The sequence below is a fragment of the Rhinoderma darwinii genome, chromosome 5 (genome assembly GCF_050947455.1).
Source record: "Rhinoderma darwinii isolate aRhiDar2 chromosome 5, aRhiDar2.hap1, whole genome shotgun sequence".
In the NCBI taxonomy this organism is placed as follows: Eukaryota; Metazoa; Chordata; class Amphibia; order Anura; family Rhinodermatidae; genus Rhinoderma; species Rhinoderma darwinii.
In genome coordinates, this window is record NC_134691.1 from 40763921 (window position 1) to 40782905 (window position 18985).

Here is an 18985-nt window from a genome sequence, read left to right on the forward strand (position 1 = left end):
CAAATACACTACGTGTTTCATGCCTCCCTCCTGAAACGCTGCTCCCCGTCCTTGGCTACCTCGAGGAAACCTCAGGTCCCTATTCTCACCCCTGAATGGGTAGAATTCGAGGTGGCCAAGATTGTGGACAGCAGGATGGTCCAAGGCTCCCTCCAGTACCTGGTCCATTGGAGAGGATACGGGCCTGAGGAGAGGACTTGTGTACCCGCCCGGGATGTTCACGCTGGGGTATTGCTCAGGAGGTTCCATTTTCGGTTCCCCAATAAGCCAGGTCCACCTAGGAAGCGTCCAGTGGCCCCTCCAGCTTCTGTGTCGACGCCCGTGGTTAATCAGTGTGCATCTGCTCCTAGGTCTGATAGAGTTACTCGATCTGCTACCACTCAGGTTCTCCCACTCCTCAGCCTACCAGCCTATCACAGCCTGGCCACACGGAGCTAGCTCCCGCCCTCGGTCTATTTATACCTTCATTTCCTGCTCTTCCTTTGCCTGTAATTCTGTCTTGTTACCTGGCTCTGCTGTTCCTGCTAGTACTATTGACCTCTGCTTCAAATTGACCCTGGCTTACTGACTACACTCCTGCTCTGCGTTTGGTACCTCGTAGACTCCTGGTTTGACTTGGCTCGTTGACTACTCTTGTTGCTCACGGTGTTGCTGTGGGTAACTGCCCCATTTCCCTTAGCTTCTGTGTACCCTTGTCTGTTTGTCTATCTATCGTGCACTTATTTAGCGTAGGAACCGTCGCCCAGTTGTACGCCATCGCCTAGGATGGGCCGTGCAAGTAGGCAGGGACTGAGTGGCGGGTAGATTAGGGCTCACCTGTCTGTCTCCCCACCCCGTCATTACACCTTGTTAATGAAATCCCCAAAAATCTCAAAAGAATATGTTTCACTATCTGCTAGAGCTCAATTGTAGCTGTAACTGCAGCACAGAGGCAGGAACAGTTGAGATGATGCAGTAGAATTCGAGAATTGTTATGTACTGCACAGAGAGATCCAATAAAATATATACAAAAGTTCCATTGAACTCGCATCCGACAATCTTGCTAATAAAAAATAGTCGCCACAACATATTAGCACAAATTCACCTATAATCTGCACCGTATGATAACACCAAAAAAGTTCCCCAGTAGTATAATTGGTCAAACACCAAAGTCATAGCTTGAATACATATGCGAATATTCAGTGTTACATGACCCAAACATTTTCAAAATAAAATAGTTTTTTATTGAGACATGATAAAAATACAAAATACAAGTAGTAGCATCAAAATAGATTTAAAATATAAGTCCTCACAGTAAAGAAAGTACTGAGTGGGCTACTGGCCCATAGTATAGTACATTGTAAATAAACAGCCATGGTAAGTCAAACAAACACGTGTAGAGCTATGAAATAGACCATCAAAATAGATAGACAATAATGGCAAGGTAGCCAGAAAGTAAAAAAAAACAATTGACAAACCATGCAGATATACATTGGGGTAAAGAGTAGCAATGTGCCAGGAGCCCACTTACACCCTACCTTACTGTGAGGACCTCAGTAGCCAAACTATAGACTATCATAAAGCGCTCTGCACAGCAGCTATGACCTCGCAGCTATTTGGCAAAACGTCTGGACTCATTCTCTAATATGTTATTTTGGGAAACACTCCCAGTATTAAAGGGTTTGCTTCACCATCAGCATTGATAACATATTGAATAGACATGCAAAAAGATGTGTGATCCAAGAAGCAGCGATGCCGTCAGCATTTCTCCAAAATAGCAGCACTCTCAACCCAGCTGTGTCACTGCCACATTGCCCCGTCCAAGTGTAGCACTTCAAACACCGTGATGTGTCAAGAGTGGCGTTTAACAAATCTCATCTACATTCTGCCAAATTGTGGAATTTAAAATATCCAGCATATTTATTTTTTGCTGCAGATTTTCATGGAGGATTTAACATCTTTCAATGTGAGGGGGGAAATTCGCTGTGAAATCCACATATTACACAAATATGCAGGTGGATTTGCAGCGGATATATCTGCTTAGTGTGCAAGCGGCCTTACAGTAGAACATTTTGTGTTAACATTTTGTGTTGGGCTTTCTTTTTAAAGGTTCTCTACTCTTATAAGTTAGCTATAAGGTCTTAATGAAGTGCTAAATGCTGTTTCCTACTGTATTTTTCACGTCTCCTTTGGGAGCAAAGCCTGGACACCCCAATTCTAGGAGTTGGACCCCACAAATCTAATCTCATGGTACTGTAAATCTGTTGTGGGAAAACCCCTTGAAATATTTTTGATTAAAAAAACAAAAACATTCACTGCAATTCCTGTAATGCTTTATGAATTTGTTGTGTTCTTCCCAGGATCTACACTTCAGTAAAGATTTCCCTTAGCATTACTGTGGGGGAGAAAGCAGAGATCTGACCCCACACACATTCATATATTTTCCAGCCTGCTTTCCTCCTGCATGCTCTATGCTGCTCTTATATACAGCAGCCTCCTTGTAGCCTCAATTTGATCCGTATCTGTCCAACCATTTTTCACGGTACTTAATCAATGCTTGTGATAGAGAAGCAGAGACATCCAATGGACACAGTCACACACTGCAATCTTCTGAAAACTGAAAGCACAGTAAAATAAAAGAGCTAATAGCAGTATATAAGGTTACCTAACATCTAACATTTTATACCCATACAATTCATGGTTCCACAATACAAAGCAAGACCTTCTCAACATGGAAGATCTTTCACTTCCAAAACACAAGGTTAATCGGTTAATCCTCATGAAAGGAGAGTCAAATTTTTCTTTATGACCCTGTGGTCACATGTGGTCTATAGACACTGCCTTTGAAGGGTCCTACTAAAGGAGACAACCTATTTTTTAGAAGAAGCCATCTCATTACCCGGAGGATAGAGAAGTCCAACCCACGACGATTAGCTGTTATCACCGGGGGAGGCTCTGGCTGCCCATATAATGTGGTCAAGGAAATCTAGCATTACAGAGGGCCCCTCTGGCAACCCCTTTCACAAACCAAAGAAACAATGCAACTATATATATATATATATATATATATATATATATATATATATATATATATACACAACAAGAGCAGAAAAACACAGCACTCCACGAATCTGGAAAATCAGGCCATGTGCTCGTCACCAGGGGATGAATCAATTCCTCCTCTTTTTAGACAAAAACCAGCATAGAATATAGTAACGGCACCAGGACTTCAAGACGGATGAAAAACAGGGTGGATTTATTCACCTCAAACACAGCAACGTTTCGATGGCTTGAGAAAGGTTCCTGTTGAACCGAAACGTTGCTGTGTTTGAGGTGAATAAATCCACCCTGTTTTTCATCCGTCTTGAAGTCCTGGTGCCGTTACTATATTCTATGCTGGTTTTTATATATATATATATATATATATATATATATATATACATACATACATACACACAGTAGATTCGGAAAGTCTTCAGACCCTTTAAAAAAATTTCACATTATGTTACATGGAGGCCAAGTTTTTTCCCATCATTCTGCACTCAATACCCCATAATGACAAAGTGAAAACAGAATGTTAATAATCTTTGCTAACTTATTGAAAAGGAAAACCGCAAACATTGAAAATTAAGACGAGGTGAGAGATAGAATGCGCCATGCATAATCTTCCACAATTCTATCTCTCACCTCGTCTTCATTTTCAGTCAATCATCATGTTATATTCATCTATCATTCGTCACTTGTCTATTTGGGAATGTGGGTAGCTTTTGGAATTGTCTCAATATAAAGCTGCCTCCTTACCTATCTAATAGTCTGATGGTGATATAGGTCTTTTTGCTGACAGTCTATGCCAGCTTGTTTCCTTACCTCATCCAAGGTCAGCATTCTTCTCGTAGTTTGTGCTGTAGCCACCTAATGATCCCTGGTTACTAGGGACGCTTCGGTTGCTCACGTCCGTGACTGTAGTGTGCATCCGGGGGCTCGCCCTGCTCAGGTCACGTCATCGGCGTGGCTTGTAGGGGATTGGCTGTCCGGGCGCCGCGTCATCGTTGGGGGGGAGGGACTATCACTATTTATGTCCGGCATTTACTCTGCTCGTGTTCGACCAGCTGACTAGTGTCGTGCACGAGCCGGGTTAATGTTTTAGGCACGCAATAGGTGTTTACCGGCCATTAGATGTTTTTATTCAATAACATTGTGACACCTGATGAAGCACCCTGATAACTAAGTGGTGCGGAAACGCGTAGGGACACAGCTCTAGTGGCACATATCGACCAGGTGTTTATGATATAAATCAAGAGTGGGAGATATCTTTATGCATCGTGCGGTTACACAGACATAACAGTACCCATCTGCACCCCCGTTGCTGGTCATCGTGCTTACGCCTCTAATAGTTTCTTGGCTATCTAGCCCAGTTTTAGTTCTTGATTTCTATAATAAAATGTATATTTTAATTGTTCATATAGGCAGTGATATTTATATTGTATACAAGTGAACGTACATCTATATATATATATATATATATATATATCAATACAACGTTAGTTGTTTAGTGTTAAATCTAGTACATTATATGGAACAATAAATGGTGCTATGAAAAACTACAACTCGTTCCGCAGAAATCAAGCCCTCATAGGACTATATAGATGGAAAAATAAAGACGCTATGACTTTTGGAAGGTGGGGAGGAAAAAACGAAAATGAAAATCTCAAAAAGGGCTGCGGCGGGAAGGAGTTAATAATCTAGTTGCATGCCTTTAAACCGTCTGTATATATGCTTTATACAATGTCAAGCCCAAAACTAAATCCCATATTTGAGATATCGTTTTACAAGAGATTTATTGAGGAGTAATATTACATTTGGATCATGAATCATCTTTATTGAAGTTAGAATTACTTCTCAGGAGGATGGGGATTTATTTTTTCACACTTGGCCCAACAATCACTTCTGACTCGACCGTCATCCGCTTGATATCCTAGAGTTGAAATGTTATATAATTACTTAGGTTGAAAAGAAAGACACATGTACATCAAGTGCAACCTTTCTCAGATCTATTATACATCATTTAATGATAAATTATTATAATACCCATTGCCATAGAGGGGCAATATTACATTTGGGTCATAATTGTTGCCATCCTCATTGAAGTTCGGATGGCTTCTCGAGAGGTTCCGGCCACGGCTCAGCTCTCCCCCAATCAAATTCACTGTCAACATCTCAGGGGCTCCACGGAAGCTTCCAGTAGTTTGTGCCCTCATGGGCACAGTTTCTTTTTTCAGCTCGCCATAAGAGAAATTATAAAATATTGTTAGTCCATTGAAGACCCCACACACATTATCAAAATAAATACTATGTTACCAAAAGAGAACAATGCCTACACCCCCACATGTATTATCTTAAATATGACATGATCTACCCCCCTCATACAGAACGCTCCCATATGTGCAACATACATAAGATCGCATGTGGTCAGAAATGACGCCCATGATAACAGTATTCACCTTAGCGGGCATCTTTCCCATAGAGGTCTATTGACCCTGGTAGTCGCTTGCCCCAGGATTGTATGTTATCTATATTATCCTATTATTTTTTTTCCGGCCAATGCAACAGTTCCCAAATAGAGAACAACCTCCACAATTCTACATGTATCACCTCAGATATCACATCAGATCACATACACAGAACACCCCATAGTTCTCTACAAACATTTGTCTAGACTTAATTCTCTTTATAGGGAACATTTCCCCCCCCACCAGATAATAGCACCTGAAAATACCCCCAATAACCCCCCCGAAAAATAATATCTAAACTGTCCTGATAAAACTAGACATGAACTTCAGTATTCAGGATATCAGATAGTGAGATTATATCTGTATCATCCATCTTGTTTCGGTGTAATCCTTCATGTATTTTATGCATACTTTCCTCCTGACCTCCATCTATAATCAATGTCATCCTGCTGCGTTCTCCATCTATGAGGTAAATGATATTCCCCATCAATGGCAGGTTGTTTTCTACTCTTTATAATCTATGATATCCAGTGCTATGGACGTTTTCTGCTCTCTTACCTTGTTAGACGCTCTCCTTATATAGTTTTATCCAGGATCAGGCTGCTCACACCAACTGCCTTTGATTGTAACAAGATGGCTGCCGTCACCATAGTAACCAGCACAGCACATTGAGCCGCATTTATCAAAACTGTTAAGGGAAGGTGTCCGGGCTGTTTTTCTAAACATATCCTGTGGCCCATAGTTAACAATCAAAGCTCAGCTTTCATTTTTTTCCACTGCGCTGGAAATATGAAAGCTGCACTGTGATTGGTTGCTATGGTCAACAATTCCAGTTTTTCTATTAGACAGTTGTGTTAAATGAGGTTCAATCTTCTCCCATAGATGTCTGCCATTGCAACCATCACAACACATTGTTCTCATATAAGGCACAAGATGGCTGCTATCACCATAGCAACCAGCACAATGCATTCTTCTGACATAAGCCCCAAGATGGCTGCTATCACCATAGTAACCAGCACAACACATTCTTCTCATATAAACTACAGTGGCTCTCATTAGGAGACATATATAACATTGTAATTTCCAGTAAACACTAACATTGAAAGTCTAATTTATATCAATAACCAAAATAATTGTCTGTAACATGGATATAAAAATGAATGTTATAATGGATTTTGTCCATAATAAATCTGGAGACATTACAGGGACGTCCCGTTACTGCACAGAGCGTTAGTGTGTGGATGAACAAGTCTGGACTGTTTCACCTAAACCAAAATTATAGGTTATAATCTCACTCATACCACTTTTTTTTAACTCTTTTTGATAGGGGTAATGGAAAAAAACGAGAAATTCTGCCATTCTTTTTTACGTCTTAAATTTAGGCTTGTTAGGTAGGCCTCATGCACACGGCCAGCCAATAATCACTGCCCGTGATTGCGGGCACGGCCACCCGCCAATGGCCGCAGACAGCCACCTGCATTTTCGGCCCGTGCGCCCATACAAAGTATGGGAGCACGGTCCGTAAAAACCAAAAAGACAGGACATGTCCTATCTTTTGCGCCGGCTTTCTACAGCCCGGACACCTTCCTGTAAATATACGGAAAGTTACCCGTGGTCAATAGAGATGAATGAGTCCGTAATTGCGGAATGCAATGACGGCCCGCAATTATGGATGAATTGTACAGTCGTGTGCATGGGGCCTTACCATGTGGTATAAATAAAATAACGCTTTTGCTACAGGTAGTTACGATTATGGCGATAACAAATTTATAGTCTTTTTATGATTTACTATATTTGCACAACATTTTTTTTAAAGTATCTAAGAGCCATAACTTTTGGATTTTTCCGCCGCCGTATGAGGGTTTATTTTTTGCAGAACGATGTAAAGTTTTCATGGGATCCATTTTGGGGTACATACGACATTTTGATAACTTTTTATTGTATTTTTTGGAGGGCAGGATGAACAGAAAACAGCAATTTGTTACATACCCGACAATATCAATTATATGAAGCCTTTTTTTTTTTTCATAATAAAGCATTTTTGTAAAGGGAAGAAGTGGGTTTCACATTTTTTTAATTTGTCCCAAGTAAACCATCGGCAAAAGGCGATCGTGTTGCGGGGTGCACATCGGGGCGGCAGAGCAAGACCAAGGCATCTAAGAGGTTAACATTGAGGGAACTCTGATCCTGGCCATTAGAGCAGGAGTCTGGCTATCTTTAGGCGGTCTGACACCCACCCTATCCCGCCACATTCTTATGACACAATGCTGTGGCATGAATACCCTTAATGAGACAGCGTATTACCATCAATCTAAAAACATTAGCCCCTTAATAAAAAAGTAGGAATTAGACCTATTCCAGGAATCCATCATGACAGCACTACAGGAGGTTGCCCTATTGACCTCTGTAGGGACAGGAAGACAGAGAGGTTAAAAGGCCCCTCCCACCACCCACTTGCCAGTGTTTTTCAATTACTACACCAGGATGGATGCAACCCTATTTTATTTCTAGGGATAATAACTGACATGTTACTTGCACAAATCAGAATTTCAATAAGGGAGGGAAAGTAAGTGTGCGGTCATGATGGATTCCTGGAAATACAATTACCGGTAGGTCTAATTCCTACTTTCCAGTACATCCCTCATGACAGCACCACAGGAGCAATACCAGATTATAATGCTCAGGGCGGGACTACGGATTGGAGGACTTTCCGTCCAAAACTTAAATCCGTATCTGACAGAACATCTAGCCCAGGGGTCTCAAGCACGCGGCCCGCGGGCCGCATGCGGTCCCTGGGGCTGTCATCTGCGGCCCGCGGGACACAGAGCCGCTAGTATCGGCTCTGCTCCGAGACTCTGGAATTCCCTGACATCGCTGTCCACATATGAACAGCGATGTCTGGGGCTTCCCCAGAGCCGGAGTCCCGAGCAGAGCACTAGTGTCGGCTCTGCTCCGTGACTCTGTGGAATTCCCTGACATCGCTGTCCACATATGAACAGCGATGTCTGGGGCTTCCCCAGAGCCGGAGTCCCGGGCAGAGCGCTAGTACAGGCTCTGCTCCGGGACTCTGTGGAATTCACTGACATCGCTGCCCATATGTGGACAGTGTGTCAGGGTCTTCCCCATAGCGGAGTCCCGGGCAGAGCGCTAGTATAGGCTCTGCTCCGGGACGCTGCGGAATTCCCTGACATATCTGCCCATATATGGACAGTGTGTCAGGGTCTTCCCCAGAGCGGAGTCCCGGGCAGAGCGCTAGTATCGGGTCTGCTCCGGGACTCTGTGGAATTCCCTGACATCGCTGCGCATATATGGACAGTGTGTCAGGGTCTTCCCCAGAGCGGAGTCCCGGGCAGAGCGTTATTATCGGCTCTGCTCCGGGACTCTGGGGAAGCCTCTGACATCGCTGTCCATACATCGACAATGATGTCAGGGGCTTCCCCAGAGCAGGAGTCCCAGTGATGTCAGGAGAACAGCTGGAGTCCCAGGAAGAGCCTACTAGCGCTCTGCCTAGGACTCCAGCTCTGGGCAAGCCCCTGACATCACTGGGGCAGCCTCTACAGAGGGCACTGGGGCAGCCTCTAAAGAGGGCACTTTGGCAGCCTCTACAGAGGGCACTGTGGCAGCCTCTACAAAGGGCACTGTGGCAGCCTCTACAAAGGGCACTGTGGCAGCCTCTACAGAGGGCACTGTGGCAGCCTCTACAGAGGGCACTATGGCAGCCTCTACAGAGGGCACTGTGGCGTTATCTACAAGTGGGTGTGTGACAGTATCTGAAGAGGACACTGGCATTATCTAGGGGTGTGTTGCATTATCTACAGAGGGCACTGTGGCCTTATCTACAGAGGGCACTGTGGCCTTATCTACAGAGGGCACTGTGGCCTTATCTACAGGGGGCACTGTGGCCTTATCTACAGAGGGCACTAAGGCCTTATCTACAGAGGGCACTGTGGCCTTATCTAGGGGTGTGTTGCATTATCCACAGAGGGCACTGCGGTAGCATCCACAGAGGGCACTGCGGCAGCATCCACAGAGGGCACTGCGGCACTATCTAAAAAGGGGCTGCCCAATCTTGACATGTGTGCTAACTGAGCCGCCGGACTGCATTTAGCGACACTTAAACTGGAAAGCTGGATTGTTGAAATAAGCACGTGGAGAAATATCTCAAATTTTAAACCTAGCGCTATTATTATAGTAATGTAGTATTATTATTCTAGTAATATAGTGTTATAGTAGTTCAAATAACTAATTGATTAACAATAATTTTGTATTGTATCAAATTTGAAAGTAATGCGGCCCGTCAACTTCCCATTTTTTCTATATGCGGCCCACTTACCCGGCCGAGTTTGAGACCCCTGATCTAGCCTATAATGTTTGCAAAACGTATGATGGCTTGACCAAGTGGCAGCTCTGCAGATTTGGTCCATAGAGGCTTCTCTTCTTTCTGCCCAGGATGCCGAAATTGCCCTCGTTGAATGGGCTTTGATGCCTTGTGGGGCACATAGTCCTTGGGACTTGTAGGCTTCTTGTATGGTAGTTTTTACCCATCTCGCTAGAGAGCCTTTTGAGGCTTTCTTTCCTCTATTCTTTCCCCCATACAGGACAAATAGATTTTTTATCTCGTCTCCAGCAGGAGGTTCTATCCAGATACTGAAGAATTTTTCGCCTGACATCCAGGCAATGGAATTTTTCTTCTTGTTAGTTTTTAGGATCTGGATAAAAGGAAGGTAGAATTATTTCTTGTTCCCTATGGAAAGCAGTAGATACCTTTGGAATAAAGGAAGAATCCAGCTTTAGAATGATCTTATTTTCTTGTACTTTTAGGTAGGGTTCTATGACCGACAGAGATTTGATTTCTCCAATCCTTCTTGCTGAAGTAATAGCGACTAAGAATGCAGCTGTTAAAAAATGCATACTAATCGTGTCGAGCGGCTCAAAGGGGGGATCGCAAAGAGCCGTAAACACTGCATTCAAATCCCAGGTAGGAACTGATTTCTTTAGGGAAGGTTTCAGTTTAGAGACCGCTTGAGTGAATCTTCTGATCCACCGATGTTCAGCTAAAGGAGTATTAAAAAAATTACTTAAGGCTGAAATTTGCACTTTTAAGGTACTAGGGCTAAGCCCTTTTTTGAATCCCGATTGTAGAAAATCTAGGATTTTCGCGATGTTGGGAGAAAAGGGGTCTGGTCCTGGATCTCCATACCAGGAACAGAATTTCTTCCAAATTTTTTGATAGATTTTTGAGGTAACTTCTTTAAGACTTGATAAGATAGTTGAAATTACCTCATCTGACAGACCGTGGTTTCTCAAGATCTGCCTTTCAGGATCCAGGCAGACAACTTCAGAGTTTCTATTCCCTAAAAGAATAAGGGACCCTGGGAGAGAAGATTCTCCTTGACTGGGAGCATGATAGGGTCTTCCAATGCTAGGTACTTTACGATTGGAAACCAGCTTCTTTTTGGCCAATAGGGAAGAATAATGATGAGCTTTGTCAAATCTTCCTGGATTTTTCTTAATACCATTGGTATTAGAGGAAACGGAGGAAAGGCATAGGCCAGATCCATGTCCCAGGGTTGGGACAATGCATCTACTCCCAATGGGTTGTCTGAGATTTAGGGAGAAGAATGTCTCTACTTGGGAGTTTTTCCTTGTGGCAAACAGGTCTATTTGTGGATAACCCCATCTTCGGGTTAAGGACAGAAAGACTTCCCTGTTTAGGGACCATTCTCCAGGGACCCCCTTGCTCATGTTGTTTGTGCAGAGCCATCAATGGAGAGATGATTTCACGGTCTCGGAAATTTGAATTTTTGAATTCAAGGAGTCCTGTTTTCGATCATCCCACTGGGACAGGATCAGATTCTGTAAGGGTCTGGAGTGAAATTGACTCCATGGAATAGATTGGATGCAAGACGTCATCATTCCCAACATCCGCATTTCTTCCCTTATGGAACAGGCGCTTTTCCTCCAAAATTCCCGTACTTCTGTCAGTAGAAGTATTTGTTTCTCTCTTGGGAGGAAGGAATGTTGAAGGGAGGAGTCTAGTAGCACTCCTAAGAAGACTTTCTGTTTTTGGGGAGGAAGACTTGACTTTTGGAAGTTGATTATCCATCCCAATTCCTGTAGTAGGGAAAGAACCTGTGACCGATGACTGTTTAAGATAGACGGAGTATCTTCTGTCAACAGGAAGTCGTCTAGATATGGGATAATTACTATGCCCTGACTGAGGAAATGCCGAAAGGGAGGCAGACAAACTGGAAGTGGAGAATGGAAGGACCGCTCTGAATCGCGAATCTGAGGAATCTCTGGTAAGCGGGGTGGATAGGAATGTGATAATACACATCCTTTAAATCGATCGTACACATTGATGCCTCTTCCCTTATTAGAGGAATAGTCGATCTGATAGACTCCATCTTGAATTTTAGATATTTTACCCATTTGTTCAGGACCTTCAGGTTGACTATTGTCCTGTAAGAACCGTTTGGTTTTTTGACTAAGAAGATCTTTGAATAGTGGCCCTTGAATTTTTCGTTGTGGGGAACTGGAGTAATTGCTCTAAATTTGAGTAGTTTCTGGACGTCCCGGATAAGGATCTGATGAAGGTCTTTTGCTTGGTACTGGGTTATTAGAAATTTCTCTGGCGGAATGGAGGAGAATTCTATTTTGTACAATTCTATTATAATCTTTAGAACTCAGGGGTTCTGGGTAATTCAGGTCCATTTGGGATAAAATTGTAGGAGTCTTCCCCCCCACACTCTTGGCGTCATTGCTTTGAGGGCTGAAATGAGTTATTGGGGTTAAGGCGATATCCTCGACCCCTTCTTCCTTTGGGGTAACTCCAGCGACCGGACTTCCCTTTCCCGCTGTAGTTCTGTAAGGTTGGCTCCCTCTGTTGGCGAAGCCTCCCAAACTGAGGTTTTTTTTTGTTTTTTTTCTTGTTTCTCTTCTGGAAACCCCTTTTTCCTATCCGCTGCATTCTCCAGCATGTTATCCGGGAGAGGACCGAACATCAGAGAACCTGTAAACAGGATAGAACACAATTTGTTCTTGGACTTCGTATCTCCCTTGAGTGGATGAAGTTGAAGGCAAGAGTTCCTCTCCTTCTTCTAACTCACCCTCCGATAGGTAATAACACTCCTGCTCCGGATCAGACCCCTGAGATGGCAGACAATATTTTTGATCCACTTCAATCCGTGGTCTTTTTGCCCGGGAGTGAGCGGGAGTTTCTTGAGGAGGGGCGAGGGAGGCTACTGACTGACTCACTTCTTCACGAATCATAGCCCTAAGTTCAGACATAAATGTCGGTTGTTCCTCTTTTAGTACTTTTGCAATACAATCCTGACACAATTGTTTCCTATGTGACTCTGGCAATTTTTTCGCACAAGTCGCACATTTTTTAACCTTTTTATCAGTTTGTCTCTGAGAGGAGTCTTTATGCTAGAGAAAACAGAAGGCAGGTAAAGTATGGTGTACTTACATAAGGAGTCATAACCCTTACCCCAAGGGTGAGACTCACGTGACCCTGGGACATATCCGGAATTCTGTCAGAACGAGGAAGTTCCATTCCGCAACAGGTAACAGCCAATGCAATATGCAATCCACAAAATATCAATCCAAGTTAGAGGTATCAGCTCTAATTACATACCTGTGCGTGTCCCTTTAAATGCGGGCGTTTTGAATTTCCCGCCTTCCAAGATGGCCGCGGACCGGAAGTAGCCCGGCGTCATTTCCGGTCGCGGCTATTCGTTGAGGTGCGGCCGCGTCATAGCCGGTGACTGAGGCCTGCTATGCGGCGCAGCAAGGATGCTTTTGCCGGTGCTTCCAAGCCTATGGAGCTGCCGGTCCCCGCCTGGTCCGCGGCCAGGCCGAAGCCTGCTTGGGAATGCCGAACCCCACACACTACCGGAACCCTGCCTAGGATTCCTAAGGTAGGTGTTTTAGGTTGGGAGCTAAGGGACCTCTCGTTAGAGGGGTATTAGCCTAGGCTTTAGGAGGAATAGAAGGGGGAGTGCACGGCCCCCCCGGATCTTGCCCCCTGCCCGAGTTTTTCTCCTGCAGTAACACAGGAGCGACGTCTCTCTGCTCCTGACCCTGTAGGACAGGAAGAACACTGGCAAGTGGGTGGTGGGAGGGGCCTTTTAACCGGTCTGTCTTCCTGTCCCTATAGAGGTCAATAGGGTAACCTCTTGTGGTGCTGTCATGAGGGATGTACTGGAAAATATTTTACTGAATACATGTTATTAAATTGTATTTATATATATATATATATATATACACACACACATATACACACCCACCCACCCGCACACACACACACACACACAGTTAGGCCCAGAATTATTTGGACAGTGACACAAGTTTTGGAATTTTAGCGGTTTGAACATATTGAATATACAGTTATATAATCAATATGGGCCTCAAAAATGATGACTCTCAGCTTTAATTTGAGGGTATTCACATCCTAATTCTAGGAAGGGTTTAGAAATTACAGCTCTTTAATAAAAAGCTGCCTCTTTTTCAAGGGACAAAAGGTAATAGGACAATTATCTCAAAAGCTATTTAATGGGCTGCCTGGTCTATTCCCTCGTTACTCCATCATTAATTAAGCATTTAACCCCTTCAGGACTGAGCCTGTTTTGGCCTTCAGGACGAAGCCGATTTTTCAAATCGGACATGTGTCACTTTATGTGGTAATAACTCCGGAATGCTTTTGCCTATCCAAGTGATTCTGAGATTGTTTTCTCGTGACATATTGTACTTTATGTTAGGGAAAAAATTTGTTCGATCAATTCAATATTTATTTGTAAAAAACACCAAGATTTAGAGAAAATTAGCAAAAATTAGCATTTTTCTAAATTTAAATGCATCTACTTGTAAAACAGATAGTAATACCACACAAAATACTTACTATTTTATATTTTCCATATGTCTACTTTATGTTTGCATCGTTTTTAGAATTTTTTTTTATTTTTCTAGGACGTTACAAGGCTTAGAACTTTAGTAGCAATTTCTCATATTTTCAAGAAAATTTCAAAAGCCTATTTTTTCAGGGACCAGTTCAGTTCTGAAGTGGCTTTGAGCGCCTTATATATTAGAAAGTCCCCATAAATCACCCCATTTTGAAAACTGCACCCCTCAAAGTATTCAAAACAGCATTCAGAAAGTGTTTTAACCCTTTAGGCGTTTCACAGGAATTAAAGCAAAGTAGAGGTGAAATGTACAAATTTCATTTTTTTTTTCGAAAATTAATTTGTAATACATTTTTTCTGTACCACAGAAGGTTTTACCAGAGAAACGTAAACCTAATATTTATTGCCCAGATTCTGCAGTTTTTAGAAATATCCCACATGTGGTCCTAGTGCGGTAATGGACTGAAACACCGGCCTCTGAAGCAAAGGAGCACCTAGTGGATTTTGGGGCCTCCTTTTTTTAGAATCTATTTTAGGTACCATGTCAGGTTTGAATAGGTCTTGTGGTACCAAAACAGTAAAGACCCAACAAAAGTGACCCCATTTTGGAAACTATACCCCTCAAGGAATTTATCTATGGGTATAGTTAGCATTTTGAAACCACAGTTTTTTTGCTAAATTTATTTGAATTAGTATGTGAAGATGAAAATCTACTTTTTTTGTGAAAAAACGTAAAAATTGTAAATATTTAAAAGGAATAAAGTAGAAAAAACACCCCAACATATGTAAAGCAATTTCTTACGATTATAGCAATACCCCACATGTGGTAATAAACTGCTGTTTGGACCCACAGCAGGCCTCAGAAGGGAAGGAGCACCATTTGGATTTTGGATTTCTGATTTTGCTGGAATAGTTTTCAGTGCCGTGTCACGTTTGCAATGCACTGGAGGGATGAAAACCGTGGAAACCCCCCAATAGTGACCACATTTTGGAAACTACACCCATCAAGGAATTTTTCTAGGGGTAAAGTTAGCATTTTGACCCCACAGTTGTTTTGCTGAAGTCATTGGAAATAGTCTGTAAAGGTAAAAATCTACTTTTTTCTGTAAGAACTTAGAAATTTTTAATTTTTACAAGGAATAAAGGAGAAAAAGCACCCCAACATTTGTAAAACAATTTCTCCTGATTACGTAAATACCCCATATGTGGTAATAAACTGCTGTTTGGACCCACACCGGGGCTTAGAAGGGAAGGAGCGCTATTTGGCTTTTGGAGCTCAAATTTAGCTGGAATAGTTTTTGGGTGTCATGTCGAATTTGCAAAGCCCCTGAGGTACTAAAACAGTGGAAATCTCCCAAAAGTAACCCCATTTGGGAAACTACACCACTTAAGGAATCTATCTAGGGGTATAGTGAGCATTTAGGCCCCACACGTCTTTTGCAGAATTTATTAGAATTAGGCCGTGAAAATTAATATCAACATTATTTCCACTAAAATGTTGAATTTTTTCAATTTCACAAAGGATAAAGGAGAAAATGCACCCCAACATTTGTAAAGCAATTTCTCCCGAGTACGGCAATACCCCACATGTGGTCATAAATGTTTTTTCATTAGAAAATAAATTAACCCTTTCCGGACTGATCCATGTTTTGCTTTTTCTTTTTCGTTTTTCCTCCCCGCTTTCCGAGAGCCACAACGTCTTTATTTTTCCGTCAATAGAGCGGTGTGGGGGCTTATTTTTTGCGGGACGAGCTGTAGTTTTTATTGGTACCATTTTTTGGTACATAACACTTTTTCAGCACTTTTTACATTTTTTGGTAGAGCTAAGGTGACCAAAAAACTGCGATTTTGCCATTTAAAATTCTTTATTTTTCACGGCGTTCACCGTGCGAGTTCAATAATGGTATATTGTAATAGCTTGGACTTTTACGGACGCAGCGATACCAATTTTGTGTGTTTTTTAATTTTTTTACATTACTTTAGAGAAAAAATATGAAAAGGTTTTTTTTACTTTAAATATTTATTTAATTTTTTCCGCTAATAATAACTATTTACTTTTGTTTTTACATATTTTATTAGTCCCCCTGGGAGACTTGAACCAGCGATCGTTAGATCACTGGTAGAATACACTGCAATACTAATGTATTGTAGTATATTGTGATTTTTACAGGCTCCTGTAACAGTGCAATCGCTGTTTCTGTCCGTTAGTCCAGGTATCCGCTGTAATACACAGCTGACACCCGCAGCGTATGGCGCGGGCTCAGCGCGTGAGACGCTCCATATATCACCCCCCCCACACCACGACATGCTATTAAGTCATGGTGCGTGAAGGGTTTAATGCGCAGCCGATGGTGGAAAGTGAAAATTAAAATTTTCCACTGATGTGCCATTTTAGTGCATTATATGTTGTGCCCAGTTTGTGCCACAAATACCACAAATAAAATATTAACCGGGTTCTCCTGGGTATGGCGATGCCATATCGGTGGACGTAAACGGCTGTTTGGGCAGACTGTAGGGCTCAGAAGGGAGGGACGCTATTTGGCTTTTGGAGCGCAGATTTTGCTTGGTAGAAGCTCTGGCGTTTTGCTGGTATTTCAGTTTATAATGTGGGGGCACATGTAGGTTGGGCAGAGTACATCAGGGGCATAATAAGAGGGTATAATAATGGGGTAAATAAATAATAATCCGCAGATATGTGGCCAGTGTTGCACTTATATTATAAATGGCGCCCAATCTTATCCGCTTTTGGAACGCTCTGCATATTTTGCATCGCCATATTCTGGGAGCCGGAACTTTTTTTATTTTTTCACCACCGGAGCGGTGTGAGGGCTTATTTGTTGCGGGACAATCTGTCATTTTCATTGGTACCATTTTGGGGTACATGCGATTTTGTTGATCACTTTTTATTCAATTTTTCGGCAAGCCAGGTGACCAAAAACCATCAATTCTGACAATGATTTTTATTTATTTTTTACAGCGTTCACCCTGGGCTATAAATGACCATTATATTTTATTCTGCGGGTCGGTACGATTACGGCGATACCAGATGTATATAGGTTTTTTTATGTTTTGCAGCGTTTGCGCAATAAAATATCTTATTTAAAAAATAATTTATTTTCTGTGTCACCATATTCTGAGAGCCATAACTTTTTTATTTTTCAGTCAAAAAAGCTGTGTAAGGGCTTGTTTTTTGCGGGACGGGTTGTAGTTTGTATCGGTACAATTTTGGCGTACGTGCGACTTTTTGATCACTTTTTATTGTATATTTTGTGAGGGGTAGTGACCAAAAAATAGTGATTCTCGCTTTGTTTTTCATTTATTTATTTTTTGCGGTGTTCACCGTGCGGGGAAAATAATATTATAGTTTTATAGTTGGGGTCGTTACGAACGCGGTGATACCAAATATGTGTACTTTTTTTTTACGTGTTCATTTTTTTTCCTAAAATAAAAGACTTATTATAGGAAAAAAAGCAGTTCATGTTTATGTCACTTATAACTTTTATTTTTACACTTTTTTTTACTTTCTTTACTTGTCCCACTAGGGGACACTTAGACTTGCATCTCTGATCGCTGCTGGAATACATTACACTACACACATAGTGTAATGCATTCCAACTGTCATTGTGACGTGACAGTCACACTGACAGGAAGCCTACGACGACCACCCTCCGGGTGGTCCTCATAGGCTTCTGTACATGGCAACCCGGAAGCCATTGTCTGGCGTCCGGTTGCCATGGGTACGATCGCCAGCCCCCGTGATTTCACATGGGGGCTGCCGATCGGCGCTAAACACCTTAATTGCGGCGTTCAAATCGAACTCTGCAATTAAGGGGTTAACTGCCGAAATCAGCGGCGATAGGCCGCTGATCGGCAACGGGGAATGCAGGGCAGACGCCCTGCACAGTTAACCGCCGCTGCGGTGTAGCGCCACGCGGCGGTTAACTGTCAAACTTACTGCTCACCTCGACGTACAGTTACGCCAAGGTGCGGGAAGGGGTTAAAAGGTCTGGAGTTGATTCCAGGTGTGGCATTTGCATTCAGAAGCTGCTGCTGTGACCCCACAATTTGACGTCAAAGGAGCTCTCAATATAAGTGAAACACCATCGTTAGGCTGAAAAAAATGAAGAAATCCATCAGAGAGATGGCACAAATGTTAGTAGTTAGTTTGCTACATTCTTGAAAAAAAAAAAAAAAAAAAGAGTGCACTGGTAATCTCGTGAACTCCAGAACGCCTGGACATCCACGAAAGACAACAGTGGTGGATGATCACACAATCCTTTCTATGGTGAAGAAAACCCCTACCCAAGTGAAGAACACTCTCCTGGAAGTAGGTGTATCAGTATCTAAGTCTACCATAAAGAGAAGACTTCATGACAGCAAATACAGAGGGTTCACCACAAGGTGCAAATATGGTGGGGGCAGTGCGATGGCATGGTGGGGGCAGTGTGATTGTATGGTGGGGGCAGTGTGATGGCATGGTGGGGGCAGTGTGATGGCATGGTGGGGGCAGTGTGATGGCATGGTGGGGGCAGTGTGATGGCATGGTGGGGGCAGTGTGATGGCATGGTGGGGGCAGTGTGATGGCATGGGCAT

The 18985-nt window shown here is 42.7% G+C and overlaps 1 long non-coding RNA gene across 5 annotated transcripts; it reads right to left on the bottom strand.

The window, feature by feature from the left end:
* Nucleotides 1–1239: 1239 nt before the first annotated feature.
* Nucleotides 1240–6401, bottom strand: LOC142652369 (uncharacterized). Of its 5 annotated transcripts, none has more exons than XR_012847835.1 (3): nucleotides 5068–6036; nucleotides 4876–4954; nucleotides 1240–2596 (listed from the first exon to the last, which is right to left on the bottom strand). It is a non-coding gene; the product is annotated as an uncharacterized LOC142652369 (long non-coding RNA). The 5 variants fall into 5 exon arrangements; XR_012847833.1 differs by having other exon boundaries at nucleotides 4837–4954; XR_012847836.1 differs by lacking the exon at nucleotides 1240–2596 and adding an exon at nucleotides 6048–6401 and having other exon boundaries at nucleotides 4799–4954; nucleotides 5068–5951.
* Between the last annotated feature and the right edge of the window lie 12584 nt (nucleotides 6402–18985).